Here is an 11,239-nt window from a genome sequence, read left to right on the forward strand (position 1 = left end):
AACCAAATTTTAACCTGAGCTACTTATAACTTCGGTTTCCTACAGGCCTACAGGAAAACTAGAATAGTAATCACTGCCCGATTTGCAGAAATTACCTAGAGGTTTGAGTAGGCGGGCGACGGCAATGTGTTATTAAGTATCTCTTGTTTATGGCTGGGATTCAATGGTCATTTCATCGTCTATTTGTGTGAGATATCTATGGAAAAGGCTACAGAAAATAAAAAAAAATTCAAGGATGTGATTGCATTGAGTACATTCCACTTTCACAGTTTCACCTCTATTTAGCCGACAAGAAAAATATTTAAATGTCTTATCTTGAATGGACTTCGTTACCCCGTGCACGAACATGACTATTAGTACTTTTCACATGATGCTTGATGACGCTCGATAAAGAAAACAGAACTAGTAATATCACTGTATATATTATAATTATCGCAAATTTTCTCCTTCCAAACGAGATAAGACCGCTCCGCGAACCGTAGTGGACACACTACGACGATGAGTCCTGTCGGTGCGAAATCTGGTTGATAAGTAAATATTTGTAGCTTTGCCGTGCATTAGATCAGATATGACCTAGAACACAATAACACAAGATGTATACTGGTTCGGGCAACGCGCCCTACGTCCATTCGGGGTCAATCGGTCGACTTTATTCCTGAGCCCAGGTGCTCAAAGTTTGTAGTGGGGGTACAAACAAGAGGAGTATAAGAGGGGGGTGCCTGAGTCCTGACCTTGTTCTCGCTCAGTGGAAGCGAGTGGCAGGAGCTCATACGAGCGCTAAGTGTGTGTGAATGCGTAAGAGTGTAAGAGGGTGTGTCTCTGTCTCCGTGTAGAAGCGAGGGGAGGGGTTTCCATCCCCTTTTTATAGTAAAAGGGGACGGTCCTTACAGGTCGAGGGAGGATAAGAGAGTGAGTGTATGGGTCTGTCTAGTCTCGTCGAATCCCACGTCGGTGGATACAGTATGGTCTCTGTCCTCGGTCCCTGTTCTCCTTGTCAGACCGCTACACCGTAGCATGTAGGTTTATGGCGTCACTGTGCAGACGTGCGCAGGGCATGGCGCGGTACGACCCTGCGTACAGCATGCTGACCCAGGTGTTGCCTCGTTATCCGTCCCACCTGCTCCTTGGGCCCACTCCGGGCGGGTGCCCTCGGTCGGGTGTCCCAGTCCGCCTTGACCGAGTTAGTCGGGGAGGTCAGTGCGAGTGGTACGGTGAGTCCCCGATCGGGGGATTAGGTCGAGAGCACTCAGTCGGGAGCGCTCGATCGGGAGTACTCAGTCGGGGTTGGACTGTGGTCCCACCCCCGGCTAGCTCCTTCTAGTCGGGGCGCCTTCCAGGCCTCCTGGTTGGAGGAGACGGTCAGCAGCCGAGTCGTGTCGGTCCAGCTGTGCGTAGTGGGCCGGCCCTGGTACACGTTGTTGTTGTACCCTTTATTGGGCTAAGCGTCGCGGGAAAGTAGTCCCATTGGGGACCTCGGGTCTATGGACCCGTCAGGAGCCCCCGAGCCCCTTTGGGGCTTTGTTGAAGCCCTTAAGGGGCTGTCGGTCGAAATGCCCCGTCGCAAGGAAGCACACATAGGGGTGTTGTTTATTTTTGTTTTGTTTACGAAGCGGTCGGGCCACATTGAGGGGTCTGGCCCCATGTTCGAGATGATAAGGATGGACTCCATGTGGGAGCCATACCGGTGCCTCGTGACCCAGTACGTTCGCCTCAATTTTCGGCATACAGCGGTCGAACCGTCATCTCAAGGCCAGATGCCTTTAATGCACAGGCGCTGAACCGTCACCCTAGCGTAAGGAATTTTTATCGTGCATCCATGGACGTGAAATGTAACCGCTCCCGGATCTCGGCTGTTCGCCCGGCTATAAATAGGGAGGCTTCCGCATCCGGAGCCCCCAAGGCTCAGGTTGTAGATCCCATGGCTCAGGTTGTAGATCCGGTAGGTTTGAGGCTCTTGCTCGTTGCCCTAGGCGACTTTGGCCACTCTAGATGATGCTAGAAGATCTCTCGTAATAGGTGTTCCACCTCCTTGTCCCAGTCTCCTTCAGCATGCCCGGGCACCACGATGCAAGAACTCTCGTATCATGGATCCGCCGTGCAATGAGGGGCTGGATGAGAGGACCAGGGCAGCGCCACAGGAGGAAGAGGGATCATGGCCTCCTTGTCCTCCATGCCATGCTCGTACCTTGGGCCACCGATTGCCGGAGGTCATTGTTTTGGCCTACCTTGCGCATGGCCGCGGCGGCGGTGGAGATATGTAGGTGTCGATGGCCATGCGCGGCCTCGAGCCAGTTTACCTAGGGATCTGGAGTGCAGTTCTCGTACTCCCTCCACGCCTTTTCTTCCTGTACCAGGTCACCACAGAGGGAGGAGAGAACTTCGCACAGCTTCCTATGCTGCCTGGGTTCCCTCATCTTCCACTCCCCCTGGTGTCTCTCGCTCAGAAGGAGGAGATTGGAGAAGATTCGGCGAGGATGGGTCGGCGAGCGAGGTTTCGAGTGCAACTTTCTTATATGGCTTGTGCTCTTTTTGTTTCTTTCGTTCCTAAGTCATTGGGTGGTCCCTGGGCTATACTTGCACGCTTTGCATGATATTGTAAAGCCTTTAGGCTCCTGTGTTCGCACGCTTTGCATGATATTGTAAAGCTTTTGGCTTATGTCTTTGGCTTAATGAAAGCTTATATTCAACATGTGAATCTTGTGCCCACCGCGCCATAGAGGCGAACTGTTGTTGGGATTTTTGGCCTTTTTCCCTTTGTTCACTGCGTTGCGTAGGGTAGCCGAGTAGTCCGGGCATTCTAGCCTCTGAGTAAGTGCAGACGCCTTGCTCTCTAGGGGATGACCGGCAGAGGCCCCGGGGGCACGTTAGATAGACTCTAATGCCCAGCTCCCAAGGAGATTGCTGGCGTGGGCCGTAGGGGCACGTCGAGTTGTAGAGGGTGCCCGGCTCCCAAGGAGGGGACCTGTTTGTAGTCCATTTACCGCTGGGTTCGCGCGAGTGGACCCAGTGGGTCTAGCCCCCGTGCCTGCGGCAGACTAAGGAGTCAGTCGAAGGCTAAGCATTTTGGTACCCCTTTGACCAGAAGCGAGTCGAGTGGACACTAGCACCCTTCTCCCGAGAAGGAGGACCCGTTGTCAGTCCAGTTTCCACTGGGTCCGCGCGAGCACACCCGGTGGGTGTAGCCCCCAAGCCTACGGCCTACTGGAGAGTCGGTCAATGGCTGAGCACTTATGTATTCTTTTCTGCGGCCGCGGACTTTGGCGTCTCCATCGATCAGGATGAGGTGGTCCCTCTTGCGGGTCGAGGTACTTGCCTGTGTTCGTTCTGACCGCGACTTGTGTTGTCAGTCACATTCCCGAGTCGGGATATGGCGGCTCGAGCCCCCAAGTCCTGTTGGGCTCGGTCGGCATCGGTCGAGTTTCATACGTCACCCCATCCGCGGTCTCCGTGACCGGAGGGGCTGAGCTAACGTCGCTTGCCTCGATGGCTTGAGTGACGCACTCAATGAGCTCACTAACGGGCATGTCCGAGTGGAATCCGGGTTCATCGTTCATAACAGGGTCAGCATAGCCCTCATGTGGCATTCCACTGCTCCTTAACCTGCCTCCCGACAGATGCTCGAGCCATTCCGGAGACCGACTCAGGTTGCCCGCTGGCCTTCCCTCAATGGAGATTCTGTGGGCGTGGCTCGAGGTCAGGATCAAACAAGAAGGTCGAGATGATCCCGTCCGCTTCTGAGAAAGTTGGGTGAAGGCTACTGGGGCTTCATCTGCATTTCCCCCCTAGCTCTGTTTGATGCGAGGCGGCCTTGAGCCCTTCGCGGGTCGGCCTTCGAGCCTCGGTCGGTCGCAACTCATATCGAATGAACCACTATTGCTTCATGACGCGATGCAAAAGCAATTGAAATGCAATGATTGCATGTATGGGGTGAATGTACAGTGCATGAATGCATGCACACATGAGATGGATGAATGAATGAGTGCTTGTTTGCAGAGCGAGTAAACGAGGGGGGGTCGGTAATGTTACCTCGATCGAACTCTCGGGCATCGCCCCATCTACGGTTTTCGCAACCGGAGAGCTAGCGTTGCTTGTCTTGACAGTTCGAGTGACAGGCTCGAAGCACCCTTAGCAGGTACGCCCGAGTGTATCCATCACTCGTGATGGGGTCGGTCATGTCCTACACGTTAGTTCGTTCGAGTGACAGGCTCGAGGCACCCTTAGCAGGCACGCCCGAGTGGAATCCGTATCCGTTGTTTGTGACGGGGTCAGTCACGCCCTACATGTTAGTGTTCCCCTGCTTTTACCTATCTCCCATCAGAAGCCTGAACCGTCCGACTAACCCAGGTGCCCACCAGCCTCGGTTTTACGAAGGCTCTGACAGTGGGTCCCTCCGCTCCGTCCGACTGACCCGAGCGCCTACTGGCCTCGGTTCGGTGGAGGTATTAATAGTGGCTCCCTCCGCTCCCCTGCCTCATAAGGTGAAAGGGTGCTTGCGTGTGGTTGTGCCCCGTTTTTTGCGGCTTTGCTGCATGAGTAGGTGGGCCCATCCCGAGCCACGCCCCGTCGCGTAGGGTCACATCCCGTCAGTTGCATCCTATCCGCCAGGGCTCCGCGCCCCCTTCCCTAATGAATAGGGGGAGGGGCGGAGGTCTTCTGGCCCATCCTTTCACCTTTCCTCGATTGTTGTCTCTTCCTCTTCCGCTCTTACGCTAAAGCTTCCTTGCACACTGTGGTGAGTTCCGAGAGAGAGAGGAGGGTCAAGGGTGAAAGCGAAAGAAGTCTTACAGATCTGTTCGTCACCTCCCATTGCGCGATGTCGAATTGGAGGGCGTCCATCGTGAAGGAGGAACTGCTGGAGGACTTCATGAGGAAGGGATTGCTGCCACCGAAGACAGTTGCAGGTTGGAGAGCGCCAGAGGTGGGGGACGTCGTCCCGCGCCCCGGGCCCAGCAAAGGTCGTCTCCTTCCTCGCTTTCCACGAGCACGGGCTTGGATATCCCGCGCATTGGTTCCTGCATGGGCTCCTCCACCACTGGGGGTTGGAGTTGCAGCACCTCAACCCCAACGGGGTGCTGCATATTGCCGGCTTCATCACCGTTTGCGAGGCCTTCCTCCGGATGGAGCCGCACGTGGACCTCTTCGTGAAGTTTTTCTTCGGGGGAGCATGGTCCGAGGAAAGGGGGAAGCCGAGCCTGCCAGCCCTGGTCGGGGGGTTCGCACTTCAGAGGAAACCCAAGGTCGCGTACCCGCCGTACACCCCCAACGATTCTAATCGGGGATGGCATGGCGAATGGTTCTACATTCGGAACCCGGCAGAGGCGCCGTTCCCAGAGTTCACTGGAGGGAGGCCGTTGCTGCGATGGAGAGTAAGTCCCGCCATCCCGAGAGTTTGAGGCGGGGTCGTACCCCTTTTCTGCCTTCCACTGACTTTGTCTCCTGTGCAGTCCTGGAGGGGCAGTCACTTGGAATGCGGAGGCGTTGGCCTGGTCCCTGGCAGAACGGTCCACCCTCACGGATGAGCTCAACCAGCTCCGCGACATGGTGCAGGTGGTGGTGATTGAGGTGCTTGGGTCAGGCCTGAGTACCAGCAGGCCTGTTATTAAGCTTGAGGAGGTCCCGAACACGGTCAAAATGCTTATCTCCAACGGTGTGTTCCATGGGGCATCGGGGGTGTTGATGTCTGTGGCGACCCACTACCCCGACATGGACTTCGAGGCAGTCTGCAGAGGGTATGCTGACGAAAGGAGCTTCGAAGATCTGGGTGCTAGGTCAGAGCTTGGTCCCGAGCGCACGAACGATCGTCGCGCACGTGACCGCGACATGGGTCATGGAGGCTCGCCGCTCGTGGATGGTCGCACGCGCAAGTCAGGAGGGTGCCACCAATCCTGACACAGTGGTGTAGGCTGAGATGGAGTCGGGTGTTGCGCCGACCGAAACCAACCCGAGCATTGGCCCGATTGTGACTAGGAAGCCCTCATCCTCGTCGGCAGCACCGCCGACCAACCTGGCCGAGGGGGAGCAGTAGAAAAAGGGTAGTTAGTTTCTTTGTGTATGTAAGAAATTGCGGGGCGATCGTGAGCCCCAAGTGAACAATTTTAAGTTCGTTTGTGGTTGTGACGGAGAGCTGGTCCCACCCATCCTTGTTTTTGCCCTTAAGCAATTTCCGCTTTTTCACACTTTTCCTTTCAGACCTGCCTATTAACCGTAGGCTACAACTTTAAGAACCCGGGCGTGGCCCACGAGGCTCAGCTACTCGTAACCATAGTCGTGGCGGGGTCCGATCGGTCCGCAAGCTAGAGCATAAGTTGCTCTTAGGGTGAGTTAAAGGATGGGATGCCCTTTCATTTGGGTGCGCCCTTTCGCTTGGGCGTGGTGCGTGGTTACACAAAAAGTAAAGAGGGAGTGGTGCCGCACCTCCGTAGAGCCCTCGAGTGACCGGGCCTAGACTGCTCGGGCCGGGGTGCTATAGGAGCAAGTGTTGAATGGAAATGGACTGGTAATGAACTGAGCTAAGGAAAGAAATGATGTAACTGCTCGATGTTCCAAGTGTTCGTGAGGATGTTGCTATCATTGTCCTTCAGTCGGTAGGCGCCTGGTCGGATCACCTCGACCACCGCGTACGGTCCTTCCCATGGCGGAGAAAGCTTGTGCTTGTCCTTGGTTGTTTGGGTCCTTCGAAGCACGAGGTCGCTGACCTCGAGGGTTCTTCCTTGAATTTTCCTCTCGTGGTACCTGCGAAGGGTTTGTTGGTGACGGGTGGAGTGAATGGGCGCCGTCTCGCACGCCTCATCGAGCAGGTCAACAGCATCTTGTTGAGCCTCTGCGGCTTGGTCGGGGTCGAACACCTTCACCCTTGGAGCGCCGTAGTTGAGGTCGGATGGCAATACCGCCTCAGCACAGTACACCATGAAAAAGGGGGTGAACCCTGTCGACCGGTTTGGGGTCGTGCTTAGGCTCCAGAGGACGGCTGGGAGCTCCGCGACCCATGTTCCAGCATGTTTCTTGAGCCAGTCAAAAATGCGTGGCTTGAGTCCTTGGAGGACCATGCCAATGGCCCGTTCAACCTGACCGTTGGTCCGCGGGTGTCCGACTGAGGCCCAGTCGACCCTGATGCCGTAACCATCGAAAAAATCCAGGAACTTCTTGCTGGTGAAGTTGGTTCCGTTGTCTGTGATGATGCAGTTAGGGACACCGAACTGGTAGATGATGTCGAGGAAGAACTTGACCGCATTTTGTGAGCAGATGTTGGTGATGGGCTTCACCTTGATCCACTTGGTGAACTTGTCCATCGCCACGGGCAGGTGGGTATGACCTCCTAGGGCCTTTTTGAGGGGTCCAACCATGTCGAGGCCCCAGACCGTGAATGACCAGGTGATGGGGATGGTCTGGAGTTCCCGCACCGGTAGGTAGTTTGCCAAACGTAGAACTGGCACCCCTCGCACCTACAGACCACCTCCTTAGCATCGCGTAGTGCTGTGGGCTAATAGAAACCTTGGCGGAAAGCTTTCGCGACCAGCGAACGCGGGGCCGCGTGATGTCCGTAGATTCCGGCATGGACTTCGAGAAGAAGTTGTTTCCCTTGGTCAGTCGGGATGCACGTCATGAGTACCCCCGACGGACTTCGTTTGTAAAGTTCATCGCCAGTGGCAACGAACGTTTTGGCGCGTCGAGCGATCTGTCGCGCTTCGGCCCTCTCTGGCAGGAGGACTTCTTCGAGGATGTAGGCGAGCAGCAGCACCCTCCAGTCAGTCGGGTTGAGTGCCACCACCGCGGTGTCCGGGTTGGAGCCCTTGAGCCCTTGGTCGTGGTCAGGCCGAGCTGATGGGTTGGAGCCCTCGAGCGGCTAGTTGGGGCTGGGCTGCGCCTGTGTCGGACTCACCTGGATGCGGACGGATGGCTCGTGGAGGTCATTCATGAAGACCCTATCTGGGGGCGAATCCTGCTTGGCCGCCAACTTCACTAAGGAATCGACAGCAACGTTGTCCCTTCGCGGGACGTGGTGCAGCTCGATTCCTTGGAACTTGCCCTCGAGCTTGCGCACCTCTTGGCAGTACGCTACCATGAGTGGATTTTTGCAGGAGGACTCCTTCATGACTTGGTCGACCACTAGTTGCGAGTCGCCGCGGACGTAGAGCCGCGTCGCGCCGAGCTCAATGGCGATACGTAGCCCGTTGATTAGGGCTTCATATTCTGCAATGTTGTTTGAGGCCTTGAAGTGGAGGCGGATTGTGTAGCGGAGCCTGTTTCCCTCTGGGGAGACCAGGACCACTCCAGCCCTCACGCTAGGTCCCATGATTGACCCATCGAAGTACATCATCCAGTACTCATGGGTGATGTCTAGGGTTGGGGCCTAGACCTTCGTCCACTCGACAACGAAGTTAGCCAGGGCTTGAGACTTAATCGCAGTGCGAGGGGTGTACCTGAAGTTGTACCCCATGAGCTCGAGCGCCCACTTGGAGATCCAGCTCGCGGCGTCGCAGTTGCGGATTATCTCTCCCAGCGGGTATGAGGTGACGACTGTTACCTTGTGCTCGGTGAAGTAGTGCAAGAGCTTTCGGTTTGCCATCAGCACGGCGTACAGAAGCTTCTAGACTGCAGGTAGCGCACCTTGGCGTCGGTGAGTACCTCACTGATGAAGTACACTGGTCGCTGGACCTTCAGCACGTGTTCGGGCTCCTCCCTTACAACGATGAGAATGGCGTTGACGACGTGGTCACATGCCGTGATGTAGAGGAGGAGGGGTTCCTCTCGTCCAGGAGCGACGAGGACCGGGGCTGAGGTCATCAACGATTTGAGGCTCTCCAAAGCCTTTTGTGCCTCTTCCGTCCAGACAAATACGTCCGATTTCTTGAGGAGCTTGTAGAGCGGCATCCCCTTCTCGTCAAATCGGGAGATGAACCGGCTCAAAGCGGCCAAGCAACCTATGAGCCTTTGTACACCCTTAACGTTGCGTGTGGGACCCATATTTGCGATGAACATGATTTTTTTAGGGTTGCCTTCGATGCCATGCTCGGACACGATGTACTTGAGTAGCTTCCCCCTCGGAACCCCGAAAACGCATTTCTTGGGATTCAGTTTAATGCTGAACCTTTGGAGGTTCGCGAACGTTGCGGCTAGGTTCGCGATTAGGTCGCTTGCCCGAGCCGTCTTTACCACTATGTCATCCACGTAGACGGCAATAGTGGCCTTTGGCCGCTCGACCTGGTCGGGTTGGTCGGGCGGGTTGATTTGGTCGGCGAAACACCGTTGCATGAACCACTGGTAGGTGGCACCGGTGTTCCTTAGACTAAAAGGCATGGTCACGTAGCAGTAAAACCATACGGGGTGATGAAGGAGGTCGCGACCTAGTCGAACTCTCTCATCGCAATCTGGTGATAGCCCAAGTAGGCATCCAAAAAGGAGACGATTTCGCATCTTGAGGTGGAGTCGACTCTTTGATCTATGCGTGGTAAAGGAAAATGATCCTTAGGACACGCCTTGTTAAGGCTAGATTAGTCAACACACATTCTCCATTTCCCATTCTTATTTTTAACAAGAACTGGGTTAGCGAGCCAGTCGGAATGGTACACCTCCTTGATAAAAACCGACCGCTAGGAGTTTGGCGATTTCCTCACCTATAGCTCTACACCTCTCATTGTTTAAGTGGCGCAGTCATTGCTTGACGGGCTTCGAGTTTGGGACGATGCGTAGCGCGTGCTCGGCACTTCCCTCGGGATCCCCAGCATGTCAGCAGGCTTCCATGCAAAGATGTCCTGGTTGGCGCGCTGGAAGTCGACGAGCTTAGTTTCCTATTTGGCCAGGGGCTTGGCCTCGACCCGCACCATCTTGGTCAGGTTGTTGGGGTCAATCTCCAGCGCCTTGGTTTCCTTAGTTGGGCTGAAGGCGCTCGCGGCGGTCGGCTCGTTGTAGTCGGGCATTGCCGGCTCCGCCTCCTTCCCGAGCTTCGAGAGCTCGACAGAGTTGGCGAGGCCGGTGGCGAGCTCGATGTTCTCATGATCGCACGCATAGGCATATGAGAACGTGCAGGTTTCAGGTTCGGGGAAGCCATCCCCATCCTTGCCCGTCGCGGCTTCCTTGTTGGTTGCGTCCTCCTTGCTCTTGCGCTCCTTTGGCTTGCCGGCTTGCCGCAGGAAGCATTTGAGGAGTTCGCAGTTCTTATAGAGGTGCTTGATGGGGTAGGCGTGGTTGGAGCAGGGGCTCTCTATGAGCTTCTCGAAGTGATCGTGCTGGCCCGGCTAGTGCTGTTTGCCCGGTCGGTCAGCCACAGCGACCAAGGTTGGGTTGGTCAGGCGTCGCCGATCCTTCTTGTTCTTCTTGCCCCGTTGCGTGGAGGGGCCTTCGTCCTAATCTTCGCGCTTAGCCTTGCCCTTGTCCCGCCCGCCGCTAAAGACCGCCCCAACCGCCTCCTCACCGGAGGCTTGATTCATAGCGATGTCGAGCAGCTCGCGGGTGATCCGGGGCTTAGCACAGGTGAGCTTGTGTACTAGGGACTTGCACATCGTCCCTGAGAGGAACGCGCTAATGACGTCTGCGTCGATGATGTCGGGGAGGGAGTTACATTGCTTCGAGAACCTATGGATGTAATCCCGCAAGGTCTCGTTAGGTTCCACCTGGCAACTTTTAAGGTCCCAGGAGTTCTCGAGGCGGACGTACATCCCCTGGAAGTTTCCTATGAAGACCTTCTTTAGATCCGACTAGTCACGGATGTTGTCGGGCGGAAGGAACTCGAGCCATGCCCGAACGAACTCCCCTATGGAAATGGGGAGATACTGGATGATGAAATAGTCATCATCGGCTCCTCCGGCTCGGTAGGCGAGCCGGAAGTCTTCAAGCCACACTCCGGGATTCGTCTCCCCAGTGTACTTAGTAATGTTCATGGGTGGTCGGAACCGCTATGGGAAAGGTGCCTTTTGGATGCGGCGATCGAAGGCCCGTGGTCTCGGTCCGTCTGGGCTAGGGCTCCGGTCACCGTTCCGAACGCTCGGACGGCTGCCTCACCTAGGGCGCACTTCTTCATGCTCCTCGTAGAACCAGTCACGGGCCGCATCGACCGCTTTTGCCACAATTTGTTCAACGTCGGTGTCGTGTCGCGCCAAACGCCGTGCGTGGATGACGCTGTGCGCATCATGGTTCGGCCCGATCCGCTCGCGCACGGGCTGACAGCGCGGCGCCGGCGCCGGGTCGGGCTGTGGAGCTGACACAGCGCTCCGCCCTGGCCATCGCGCCGGCGGGGGTGAGC

This window comes from Setaria viridis, chromosome 4, assembly GCF_005286985.2.
Source record: "Setaria viridis chromosome 4, Setaria_viridis_v4.0, whole genome shotgun sequence".
Lineage (NCBI taxonomy): Eukaryota > Viridiplantae > Streptophyta > Magnoliopsida > Poales > Poaceae > Setaria > Setaria viridis.